The sequence below is a fragment of the Rattus norvegicus genome, chromosome 2 (genome assembly GCF_021556685.1).
Source record: "Rattus norvegicus strain SHRSP/BbbUtx chromosome 2, alternate assembly SHRSP_T2T, whole genome shotgun sequence".
Lineage (NCBI taxonomy): Eukaryota > Metazoa > Chordata > Mammalia > Rodentia > Muridae > Rattus > Rattus norvegicus.
In genome coordinates, this window is record NC_141535.1 from 227,312,501 (window position 1) to 227,325,671 (window position 13,171).

Sequence of the window (13,171 nt, forward strand, 5' to 3'; positions counted from 1 at the left end):
TAACATCTGTGGGTTATACATTTCTAAATTTCTCTCTAGTCTGAAAACTGAAGTTTACTAAATACATACTTGGAGTTTTAGGCCTTATGGTTCCTAGAAAGGGAACAGGTGTTATGATAGGACTGATCGATGACAATTTAATTAAAGAGTTATTCACAAACCACAGGTGAATTGAAAAGAAAACAAAAACGGTTACCTCAAAAGTCCCAAGGCAGAATGAATAATGAGCCATTGTAACTGCTGGAGAAGGAAAACCACAAAGAATAGTCATGATACGCACTCTCTGGGAGAACCACATTTCAACATCTATGACTCTTGACATAGGAACAAGGCCATGACAAAAGTCACATTGAAAAAATGATGAAAGGGAACAAGAAAGAGGCAAGGACACCAGGGACTATTTCCTTTAGTTTCCTGCCAATGTCTCCCTAACATTGAACCTAGTTGAAAAGCAGAGAAAGATTGACACCCTTTGATTTGGTCCTTAAAACCCATCATCCTCCAAGTGCACACTACAGAGGGAGAACTAGGGCACGAAGCAGAGATCCAGCATCAGATGAGCATCCAGTACATCCTCTGCCCCTCTGAGACAGGCTCAGTATTCCTTCAGTGCTTTGCTGAAAGTCCAGGGGACATTTAGCCAAACAAGCTCCATTTTGCCCGTAACTTCTTTTGTGCCTTGTTCATAACCAACTGATATAATAAAGATGTCGAATTGTCAGTGCACAAATATGGGATGGAGTCTACATAAAAACTGAGAGGCAGACTGCTCCAGGACAAGAAGAGATGATTAGAAAAAGTGAGGGTTTCACAGCGTAGAGGGATCATTTCTTTCGCACTATCATCAAAGTGATGCTATAAAGCCCAAATCTAGATGGAAGAATGAATTACACTGATGTGAAATAGGCACAGGGAGCACATTAGGAAGAGGCAGCCTTGGATCTTGGGTACTAGTGAGTATCGTAGCAATCCCAGTACTAAATAAAAATCAAGCTATAAAAACTGTGAGGATACTTTATATCCAATTTAGACAGATTCGGTCTTTGCAAAGTAAAAAAGCATTAAAACCCAGGGTTTGTTTTTTTTATATAAAGTAATATGACAACACTGGCTAACAGCATGAAACTGTCAAGAAATTATTGGAGGTTCAGTTGGAACATTTGAAGGAATTTGGGGCCGTTAACAGAAATACGGCTACCACTGTGCAAATCTCAGATTTGCAAACAAATATTCTGCTGCTCACTCTATGTCTGGAACTAAACCTTGCCCCATATGAGGCATGGGAAGCAGATGCTGATATAAAGCCAGCTCAGTAAACTGGTTGGTAAAGTCAGGTTCTACTATAGCCACCTTCGCCAGTGCTCTAAGGGACACCTGAGTCTTAAAGAATATGTTGGATAAGGAAAATCCTTATGGGAACCTTTGCCCAACCAGCCCCAGGCTGTTCTAGAAATAGAACAGAGTTCAGGAGGCTTCTATGTCTGACCTGTGAGCTTTTAACATGGAGCTTATAGTGAAAGGAGATGAGGGAGATAGAACAGTTAGTTAGCAACTCCCAAACAAAAGGGAAGTCAAGCATCATCATGGTAGTTCCATCTACCATACTTAGTTTGCTTTTGGTTTCTATGACAAACCCAACCCAAAGCCACTTAGGAAGGGAAGTGCTTGTTAGGCTTACAAGTTCTGATCCCAGTTAGTCATTGAGGTGAGTCAGGGAAGGAACTGAAGGCAAGAACTGAACAAAGGCTTTGAAGGAACCTTACTGGTTCTCCTCCAGCTTGCCACATTCCGCTCCTTTTCTTCTACCTCCTTTTCTTCGACTCGGCCCAGGGTGGCACTACCTACAATGTGCCTGCCCACATCAAGCATTATTTAGGAAAATCCCACACACATACTTCCCTGTAGTCCAATTCGATGCAGGCATTTTCGTAGCCAAGGTCCCCCCCCTTCCCAGATAATGCAGTTTTGTGTCATGTTGACAAAAATATTCAACACATAAACTGAATACATATTCCCTTTCGTGTCATCTATTTGTAGCAGTCAAGTACCGTTAAATGTAATGATCTGAAGCACCATCCCATTTTCTCTCACAGTTCTATTACTTAATGAGGCTTTCTTCCCCCTGAATGCTGGACTAAGCTAAGACATCCTAGATGGCTGGCAGTGGGTGCCCACTGTTGGCAGGGTCTCAGTAGTTTTATCCACAGCACCTGCATGTATCTTGATCTGCTTCCACAGTCCAGCCAGCTTCCTGGAGAACACTTTGCAATGGCAAGCATCTGGGCAGGAAGGAAGAAAAGCTTCCAGTGAGGTTTCAACAGCACTTCTCAATCACAAGCCACAGATAAAGGAGCCTTAGGGATGGTTCAGAGTCCAGAGAGAGGACACAAACCAAAATAGAATTTCTGCTATCTTGGGTCTCACAAATGTCTGACCATAAAATATTCATGTCAGCACTCCCAAGAATCATGCCAGAACACAAGGACAAGGAGTGCGGGAGACCGCAGCCTTCAGTTCTCTCCTGATCCCAGCTTATTTCCTGGAGGAAACATGAGCAATTGAAATGTTAAAATGCCACCATTGTCAACCAGAGAGGAGCTGGGAGCTAGTTGTTTAGTTGCTAAGTAACTAAATTACTAATCAGAATTTGCAAGCGGAAGAATAAAGGAGAATAAAGAAAAGAGTCAAGGTGAGAATGAAAATGGGTTCTCTCCAATGGAGTCTTGCTGGGGATTCATACCACTCTTGAATGTAGGCCCTTGTGCCCAGCAAGAGATGACCAACAACACAAAAGAAAGTCAGTGGAGGTGCTTTGTCTTACGTTTTGTCAGGGCCTCCCCCACCCTGCATAAATATTGGATAAATATTATGGCTTCCTGGATGGTGATTTGATGGGATTCATCTATGTACAGATATATGTGATTGTATGGGTTTTTTTTAAGGGGGGTCTTTTTCTTTGTTAGTTTTGTATTATTCCAAGTTTGGTTTTTGGTATTGTTTTTTAACTTATTTTAATATTATTTAAATGCCTGTTTGTTCTCTAAAGCAAGACAGGAAAGATATGGATTCTGATGGGAGGCTAGGTAGGGAAGAACTTAGGAGAGCTTGAGAAGGGGAAGCCATAATCAGAGTATATTGTATGACTAACATCTATTTTCAGTAAAACCAAAATTATAGTAAATTATAAATGCAAGGAATATAAATGTCCAAAATGAGATGAGTCTGGGTTAACCTAGTTCTAAAACTAACCTTCCTGAATCCAGAAGTAGAATTCAGTTGGGAGTAAACAAGAACCCTAGGGAATGGATAAAATACTTAACCTTCTTATAAAATGCCAAAGTGGCAGGTGTAATATAACTATTATTATTTTATCTATTGTTATGGTTGGACTTTAGTATCATCTTCCTCTGTTCAACCATATGGACATGATGTGTTTAAAACTGTTTAATGATAAAAAGATTTCTTAAGTTCTTTCTGAAAGCATCATCAATGTAATCAAAGAAAAATACAGGTAAAATACACTTACACAATGGGAAAATAGAGCTAAAAGAAGTTTAGGTATCATTGGGGCCAGGGTGGCTTCTTCTATTTGAACTATATTTTAGTTTGATGCTAATAGATATATTTTTATAATATTTATGAGTTACTTTTCAGGAGTAGTTTCCAACTCATCAAGAAAACCCATTTCTATGAGCAGTGAATTGTCTGTCTAGGCCCTGTCTATGTTGCCCAAGACAGCTTCATCTATTTTCCCCGGTACACAGCTCATCATTAGTAGCTGCTCTTCATGGCTCCTTTTCTGTACTTATTTTAACATGGTGTATTTGAGATTATTCTATTGAGTCGGGAAAGAAAGACTATAAAACAAATTTATCTAATAGCTGAAACAGGAGTCGTCCAGCAAAATTCCAGAGACTCTAAATGCCTTGTTCTCACTAACATCAGTATGAGTAATAAAAGTACTTTCTCTGGGGATGCTTTGAAATTTTAGCTGCCACATTATTGGAAATGTTTCACAGTGAAATTGTGTCTCTCATTCCACAGTGAATAGTCATCGTAACCAACTCTTTTCCTTTCTCCCTAGCAAGCAGTAGCGTCTAAGTTAATTATGTGTAGGGATCACTTCTGTCTGGTCAACTGCACCCAGGCGAGGGTTGTCAGGCAGCAGTCCTGACTTGCCCGTTTAGAACAGTGCCCTTGTAACAACTTTTTTCTCTTTCCAGCTGACAAATGGACTGTCCTGCATGATGTCTTCAACCGGCGTGCTGAGTCACTGAGGAAGAATGAACAAACAGGATTCACTAGAGGTGGCGGCTTTAAGGGTTGGTTCTTACAGGTTGATGCTTAAGACCTGAAATACCAGCCTTACTTCTCCTCATGAACAGAGGACAGAAAAGGGAAAATAGGGGCCTCTGTCTGTCTTTCCACCTCTGTCTCTGTCTATCTCTGTCTCTGTCTATCTGTTTCTGTGTCTCTCTGATTCTGATTCTGTCTCTGTCTCTCTGTTTCTGTCTGTCTCTGTCTCTGTCTCTCTTTCTCTTTCTGTCTCTCTGTCTCTCTGTCTCTCTCTCTCTCACACACACACACACACAAACACACACACACACAAATCCATGTGTACTACTTCTGCTTTATATTAGTTTATTAGTTTCAACCTTCGTCTCTGAAAGAACATCTACAGTTACCATTAGATAATATAAACTATGTGTTCACTAAATTTCCAAGTGTCTTTCTGTATCTCTTCTAAATGGGATATAAACACAGTATGTGTTCTCCAGAGTGATTGTAAGGATAAATAGATGTTCCTGAGTATCTCTTGTCCAAGAATTGTGCAATGACATTCATATATGATATATAATGCCTAAATACTAAAAGTCTGTGAGTTAAGGGCTTGGCTCCCAGGGTACTGATGGGAGATGTTGGATTAAGAAAGAATTATAGACATGAAATTGGGGATCAGGGACTAAGGCCAATTCCCTCATTATACTGCACTCTTTACATTACATATATTAAGATAGCTGCTCAAAGTTTTCATTCAATTATAAAGAAAAAAGGGGGTGGGGGACTCCCTGGTCATTCCCATGGATATGTAAAATGACTATTAAATATAAAGTCCTTGGACATTCACAGTGACCAACATATGACCTTTCATTAATGTTGTTCCAACAGGCAGAGCAAATCTATGAGAATCCTCTCTCTACTGCACCTGCTCTGCATTTCAAAGCCATTGTACATATGCTCCTAACACTTGCAGATGTAATTCTTTATATAACTTAATTGCCATAAAAGGTGGAACTAGTGAGAGATCCCCACAAAATATTCCTATCTCTTCAACATCTCAGAGGCCAGAAAAAAAAATCTTATGTAGCTCCAGGGACGCCCTCGCTCATGATGTTGCCTGTACTAATTCTTAGTGTATATGCTTTTGATTTCTCAAAATTATTCCTCCTCTAAATAAGTACTCTGCTTTCTAGACTTCCATAGCCATCTTTACAATCATTAATTGACAAGGACAAGGGTCAGAACTTCCTAATAAACCTCCTCTCAATAGAACATTTGGGAGTTTCCCATTCCTCTGCATCCCTCAAGAGAAGATTTCAAATGTCTTCATTGCAATCATAGGGAGAGAGTACTTTTGTGTACAAATTCTGTACTAAATATTTATATAGTTTGTGAGATAATTATTCCTTTCTATGCATAATAACTTCTGGTTTCATATCATTGAAAGCAATCCTATTTAGTTGTAAGTTATGACATTGAGTTCATAGTTCACATGCATTTTCTGATTTCTCAACATTATATATATATAATTTGGTTCAGTGCAGGGTCACAGTTGTCCAAACATCCTTCCCATGTTAGTGTGTGGTAGAAGCAAAGCCCGAGAAACTAAACAATAGTTCTAGTTGAGCCCAAAAGAGCTCACCAGAGAATTATAATTAACACCCCAGAAGGCTTTCTAAATGATGCAATATGTGTCAAAGGGGTATGTTGCTAAAGGTCTTTAATTAAGTGAAAAAAATGTTGGGCAGAGTTATTGTTCCAATAATCAGGGGATAGGTATCCTTTTCAAATCTCTGTCAAAAGTGCGTATGCTGAAAGGACTCCAAGGTTGAAGAAAAATATAATACCAGTATTACTTTCCCGTTTTAATATCCTACACTCTTGTTTTACTCCTAGTAGTAAAGCACACAAATTTGCTTATCTCTTTCACCCTTGCAGCCACTTGCTGCTCTCACTTTATGCACTCAGCTGTAGTTGCTTAGCATTTTTTAATGCACATATGGTTGTGCTTAAGCTCAATGAAGATAAAGGTAAGTCATCAGGAAATGTATCTCAGAGGTGTTTTTTGTTATTTAGTCAGTCAACAATTTAGTATTTTAAATAATAGTTTTTAATCATTGGATTCCTAAACATTCATAGATATATGTCAGCAGCTTTTGAATGCAAGGTCGATATCTTCTAATCAATCTCTCTCAACTGTTGCTATTACTACAAGCAAATTCAACAAGCCATTTGTGAAATAATATTTCTGGGTTCTCGTTCTCTTCCTCCTCCTCCTCCTCCTTCCTCCTCCTCCTTCTTCTCCTTCTCCTTCCTCCTCCTCTTCCTCCTCTTCTTCTTTTTCCTTTCCTCCTCCTCTTCCTCCTCCTCTTCCTCCTCTTCTTCTTTTTCCTTTCCTCATCCTCTTCCTCCTCCTCTTCCTCCTCTTCTTTTTCCTTTCCTCATCCTCTTCCTCCTCTTCTTCTTTCCTTTCCCCTTCCCTTTCCCCTTCCCCCTCCTCCTCCTCCTCTTTCTCTTCTTCTTCTTCTTCTTCTTCTTCTTCTTCTTCTTCTTCTTCTTCTTCTTCTTCTTCTTCTTCTTCTTCTTCTTCTCCTCCTCCTCCTCCTCCTCCTCCTCCTCCTCCTCCTCCTTTCCTACTTCTTCTTTTCTTCTTACTTTATTCTCTTTCTCCTCCTGTATTTGAAGCAATTTCAAGAACTTCATTCTGAGAAACAGAGTTACTTCTTGAGAAAATTGAAATCCAAATTGCTGGGCAACGTTCATGCATCAATCACCTACTGATGTTAAACCCAGGTACCGAAATCCCACTGAAGTTCATTTTTGTCTAGTAAAAAGTGTTTATGACTTTTCGAAGATTATTATCTGGAAAGTAATCGAATCAATTTATTGACTTCTAGCCTCAAAAAATGGGAGATTTTGTTTTATCTCCTGAGAGCCTAATACATAATGGTATTTCTCATGTAATAGTTTTCTTTTAGATACTTACACAGAAAGCTAATCTTTCATGGTATTAATAGTGTCTAGTTCTATGGGCACCTCTAGATGAGCATATGGAATAATGTTGAGTGAGGATGACTCGTGCTATACCATTGTCTAGCACGTCAGCTCATACTAGATGGTTTCCCTTTTAGCCTGAACATGGAGCCAAGAGGTAGAAAAAGAAATATTATTCCAACACTAAACTGTGATCAGGAATGTTGAGTTTGCTCAATCCAAGCAGATCTTTGATCTTAGTGTAAGACTGGCAAGTGTTTTGTTGTTTTTTTTTCTCCCATCTCCAAATTCATTTTTATATGTAGAAAATCTGGCCTATGGTGCCTCTCCCCAGAGGACTGCCAGAAAAATTATTGCTATGCAGACAGGGTCAATCCTACTTTAGATAAAATCTATGCAGTACTTTTCATGTCTTTAATGAAACCAGCAGGAAAATGGACCTGAACTATAAAGGTACACCAGTGACTCATCACAAACTTAAATCAGCATTCCACTAGGGATCATGAGGAAAACTGAAGTAGGCTTATATTCCAGCCTACCAAGAAAAGGTGTTTTTGACATCATAGTTTTAAATTTTGGCATAGTTTTTACTAGTTTTGGTGAACCCACTCATTATGTTCTGCTTTGGCATATTCTTGTTTCTTTAAATAGTATCTTTTTAGTCTTTGGAAGCTCCATACATCCATACAGTGCATATTGGTATCCATATATTACTACCGACCTCTCTCTCCCTTCCATGCTCCCAAGTCAGCTTCCCCGCCCCACCCCCCCACCCCCCCACCCCCACCCCCCCCCCGCTTCATGCTAGAAGGAGTGAAGCTTCTGAAGGACTGTGAGTCCAGTGCTTGTCGCATCTCCTCCATAAAACAAAGGCTTTGCCTGTGGCAGTCATCCACAGGACCAAGCAACTGCAAAGAACTCATATGAAATTAGCCCAAATCCCCCAAATTAGATAAACAGAAATAGAAATAACATAACTAATGATGAAACTCAAGTCCACTTTAAAAGCTTGCATTTTGTGAGAGTCCGCTGTACTTAAGAGGTAAATATGTAATGTAGACCCAAATCTGAGTGACTGCAAGTCATCATCGGAGCACAGTTGTCTGAGCAAGCGTGAGAACCTCAGAGCAGGGAGGAATAACTAATCTTAACCAAAGGTCCTGAGTCAAACAGGAAAGTCATAAGTCATTTACAACAAATTTAAAGAAATTTTTAATTGAAAATAGTCTTAATTATAGAAAGCTTGCCCTCATATTTGACAACTAGATTTTTTTCCTCAGCAGTTGAAAGTAGAACATATTTGTATGATTAAAAAATTGAATGTCAACCATACTCCATTTTAGTTCTCCCTTCACCGCTGCCTCAAGGAAGAGCCAATAGACTCCTCAGGCAAATAAAGTTTTAGTCACTCGTAGATTATAGAAAATGAAGGTATCTTTTTCAATCTGGGCTATAGAGATGGCTCAATAGTTAAGATCACGTGTTGCTGTTATGGAAAACCCAGGTTTGAATTCCTGAATCCATACAGCAGCTAACAGCCATCTCTTCCTCTAGTTCCAGAGGATCTCATGCCCTCTTTTTGGCCTCCCCAGCCACCATACCTACATGATTCATGGACATACATACAAACAAAACACATGTACAAAAGATAACAATAAATATTTTCAAATAAAATCAAATTCTAGCAGTTCTCAGGTAGGACATAGGCAAAGAAGCCTGTAACTTTGATTCAAAAATTTATCTCCTTAATGAACTTTCAGTGTTTTCCCTGACAGGTAATATTTGATAAACTGATACATGGAATTTTAATAAATGTTATATATCCCAAAAGACATATTGGGTAAGATTCCACATCAAATTCATGAAACTGTTTAATTTCTGTTTTAGATTTACTTGCTTTATTTGTGTAAGTATTTTACTTGCAGGTATATATGTCTTTGTACCACATGTGTGCCTAGTGCTTATAGAAGTCAGGAAAAAAAAGGATATTAGATCTCTTAAAACTGGAGTTACAGGTGGTTGTGAGCCACCATGTGAGTGCTTGAAACTGATGCTAGGTATCTTGCAAGAGTAGCCACTGCTCTTAAACACTAAAACATCTCTCTAGCCCAATTTTAATTGTCTTAAAATTTACATGGTTCTTGGGCTTGTTTACTATGTTGAAGTAATAAAGAAAGGAAGGGATTGAAAAGGTGCTTTGGAGTTTGTGATGGTTGAAATAAATTGCTAGATTGCACTGCAAACTGCCTCAGAGATTAGCTCAGCCTGGTGCTTCTGTGAGGATGTTTCTGGAGATGATTGACTAATGAAGGCTCTGAACTAACTAGTAAGGTAATCACTTGAAGGATTAATGATCTAAGATAATGATATTGCTGCAAGGTGGCAGAACCTATGAGTTTAGGCCTTGGTATAGAATGTAGGCCTCCAGGGATGGTTCGATGTTACATTGGGAGCTATATCTTACTGATCTTTCTTCCTGTAAGGCTCCTCTCTACCGTCTGGTCACCGTGATGTGAACTGCTGCTAGGTTCCTCCATGCCTCCATTGCTATGATTTATTGAAACGTCTGAATCCATGAACCGAAACTAATCTTTCCTCTCCTTGGTCATGGAGATGAAGAGCCTAATAAAAGGTCACAAAGGGGATTAAATATCAAAACCAGAAAATGGTAACATTTAATAGCACTTTAAGTAAGAGGCATCCACAGATGGGAAGAACATTCTCGTAGCCAATAAAATTGCTCCACAACAAAAGTTTCAAGTATCCACTGGAATTGCAGAGAACAGAGCTCCCTTTTGCCATTACAGCCAAAATGAGAATTTGATTCTCATTTTTACCATCCATTACTATCATGTGTGATGTATTAAACACCATGACCAAAAACAACTTGGAGACGGCTTATTTCATCTTAAAGGTTACAGTCATCATGGATGGAAGTCAAAGCAGGAGCCTGGAGGCAGGAATTGAAGCAGAGACCGTGAAGGAACACCACTTTTTGGATTGCTTCCACTGGCTTGTAGGCTTCCATAAAAAAACTCCAAATATGCCATCCTGTGTGTGCTCATAGATAATGAGAGCTCCCAGGGACTAAGCCATCAACCAGAAGTACACAGGGCCACTCATGGCTCCAACCGGATATGTAGCAAGGGATGACCTTATCTGGCATCACTGGAAGGGGAACCCCATGGTCCTGTGGAGGCTTGACCCAGGATAAGGGAATACTAGGCTGCTGAGGCAGAAGTGGGTGGGCAGGTAGGAGAGCACCCTCATAGAGGCAGGGGTAGGGGAAGAGCATAGGCAGCTTCTGGAGGGGAAACCGAGAAGGAGGATAACATTTAAAATGTAAATAAATAAAATAACTAATCAAAAAAATGAATGTTTCATTTTTCAAGTTACCGTGTATAAATGTATTTTATTCCCACCTTGTTAAGTCCCTGCCAAGTCAGCATTAGCTCTGTCAGTTCTTATTTTGATCTATTTGTGTAGAATAACATGTTTAATGTAGTTACCAGAAAACGGAGAGCTTTATCTACACAAGAGCTAAAGAGAAGCAAATAGAAATTTGAAGTATAAAAACATTGCCCAGGTGCCTGGAAAGACACTTATTGCATAAGTGTGAAGACCAAAGTTTGAATCATCAACATATACATAAAAGCCAAACAGGCATGTCAGCCTTCCAGAAATGCCAATGCTTAGATGGGGAAGATGGTTTCCCCGGGGCAAGCTGGCTAGCCAGACTCACCAAATCAGAAAACTGGCAAGTTGTGTATTTAAGGGAAGGGCCTGGCTCAATAAAGTGGAGAACAGAAAGAAAAGCACCTATGTCAACCTCTGATCTCTGCATTTATGAGCAAACACATATGCAGCTACAAATGCATACACATGTTCTCACATACATACAAACGTGCAAGCATGGCCATGTCCCCTCACACAGTTCCATGCTTACATACATAATGATCACAGCTCAAAGACTATAAAGGTGAACCAAAAAGTATAAATTCTTCAGTACCCAACATAAACTAAATATGAAAGGGTCAAGGCACCCCACATAATGTCATTACCACTGAGATACAGAATCTCTTTAGACAATTGCCCTAAGTAAAATTTTCAGCCTGTCACTGCGACTTGCCTAATGACACAGTAATTTTGAATAAATTAGTTGACATTCAACTTTCAGGATACTCATTTTTAAAGAGTTTATTTATTGGGTTAGTATTATTTTGTTTGAGTCACTCAACTTCCCCTCTCTACTTAAAACATCTCTACTTCTAAACTTGATGTGCAGCACTAACAAAATCATTCATTCCAGTTTTATTGGGAAATGTTATTGCTCCACAAATGCCACTAGATTCAACTATCAAAGCCCATCTCTGAAGGGATATTTTATTCCAATGCTGGAGTCATGAAGCTTACGTGCTTGCCAGGAGGCAATTTTTGCTGCTGGTAGTGGTGGCAGTGCGTTTTAGAGACAGGATTATGTCCACCACATGCTGACATCTAGCTGAAGATCAGTTTAAACTCCTGATTCTTTTATTTCTAACTATGGAGAACTAGTACTATAGGCATGCCATCATCACACCCAACAACACATTTTTTTTTTTGGTTTCTTTTTTTCGGAGCTGGGGACCGAACCCAGGGCCTTGCGCTTCCTAGGTAAGCGCTCTACCACTGAGCTAAATCCCCAGCCCCTCCAACAACACATTTTAAGCATGCCAGTTTTGTCAATTTTTAGAAATTTTATCCATTCTGGCCTTAATTTTCCAGACTATATGTCAAGAAGAAACATCACACACATAAATTGATCATTTTCTATGAGGAGGACCTTTCCTCATCCCTAGAGACATGGCACAAACATTTATTTTTGCCATCATCCAACTGACCCCAGAGAGAACTAGATATCCCACAGGGGTTAGACTGACTTTTGGTAGAAAGCAGCTGGACCTCATGAACACTGGACTACTTAAGTACCCTCTTTAATAAAATAGCAGAAAAATAGTTTAGTTCATTTGGGGGGCTATAGAAACTTGGCGATTATGATTTGCAAATGGCATCAATGTATTATCCCTCAGTGCTGGAGGATGAGAAGTTTAAGATCGCGATATGAGCAACTACTCTGTCTGTTGAGAGCCATCTCTTCTCTATGACATGCTTGGAATGCTGTGTCCTCAGGTTTCAGGAGAGCGAAAGACAGCATGCTCCACAAAGCTTGTTCTCTGGGGACCCAATACCATGTATGAGAACTTTGCCTTCCTGGCTTAAACCTAGTTATCCTATAATTCCACCACAATAAATTGGTATATATGTACATTTTTAAAACAATTACATCTCAACATGTATATTCTTGGAAGTGTTCAGACATCCAGAAGTATCTATTATTAGTGAAGACCAACAAGCACTTGGGCGATGAACTGAATGAATATGATAGAGCTACAAATCAGCCAAGGGAGAGAAAATTCCATCTGGGCTGCAGAAGGATCCTAAATGGAATTAACTCTGGCTGGATCTACCTACACACATTAGCTGAAACCCTCACTGCAATTATCTATGTCATTGCAAAAGCTTTCCTAAACAAGGCACAGTTGGAAGCTTTATCATCTCGGTTCCAAGTAGAGGTGTTACTCTTGCTAATTATCGCACATGGAAATGGAATCATGCAGGAACCATCACAGGGCAACCATCTAACAATAGCCGAGATATAAACAGGCTTAGTCATCGCCTGCCTAGAAGAGTTGGAGTGGCAAGCCAGAACCTGTAAGGAGGGGATCCACTCAAAGACTACATTTGTGAAGTAGATAACATCTTAAATAAAATCACTTAAGGCATTAGAAATGGATAAAGTAAGAGATGAGAGACACATAACTATTGTCTGTCAAATGTTCTAAGGAAAGGATGTAAT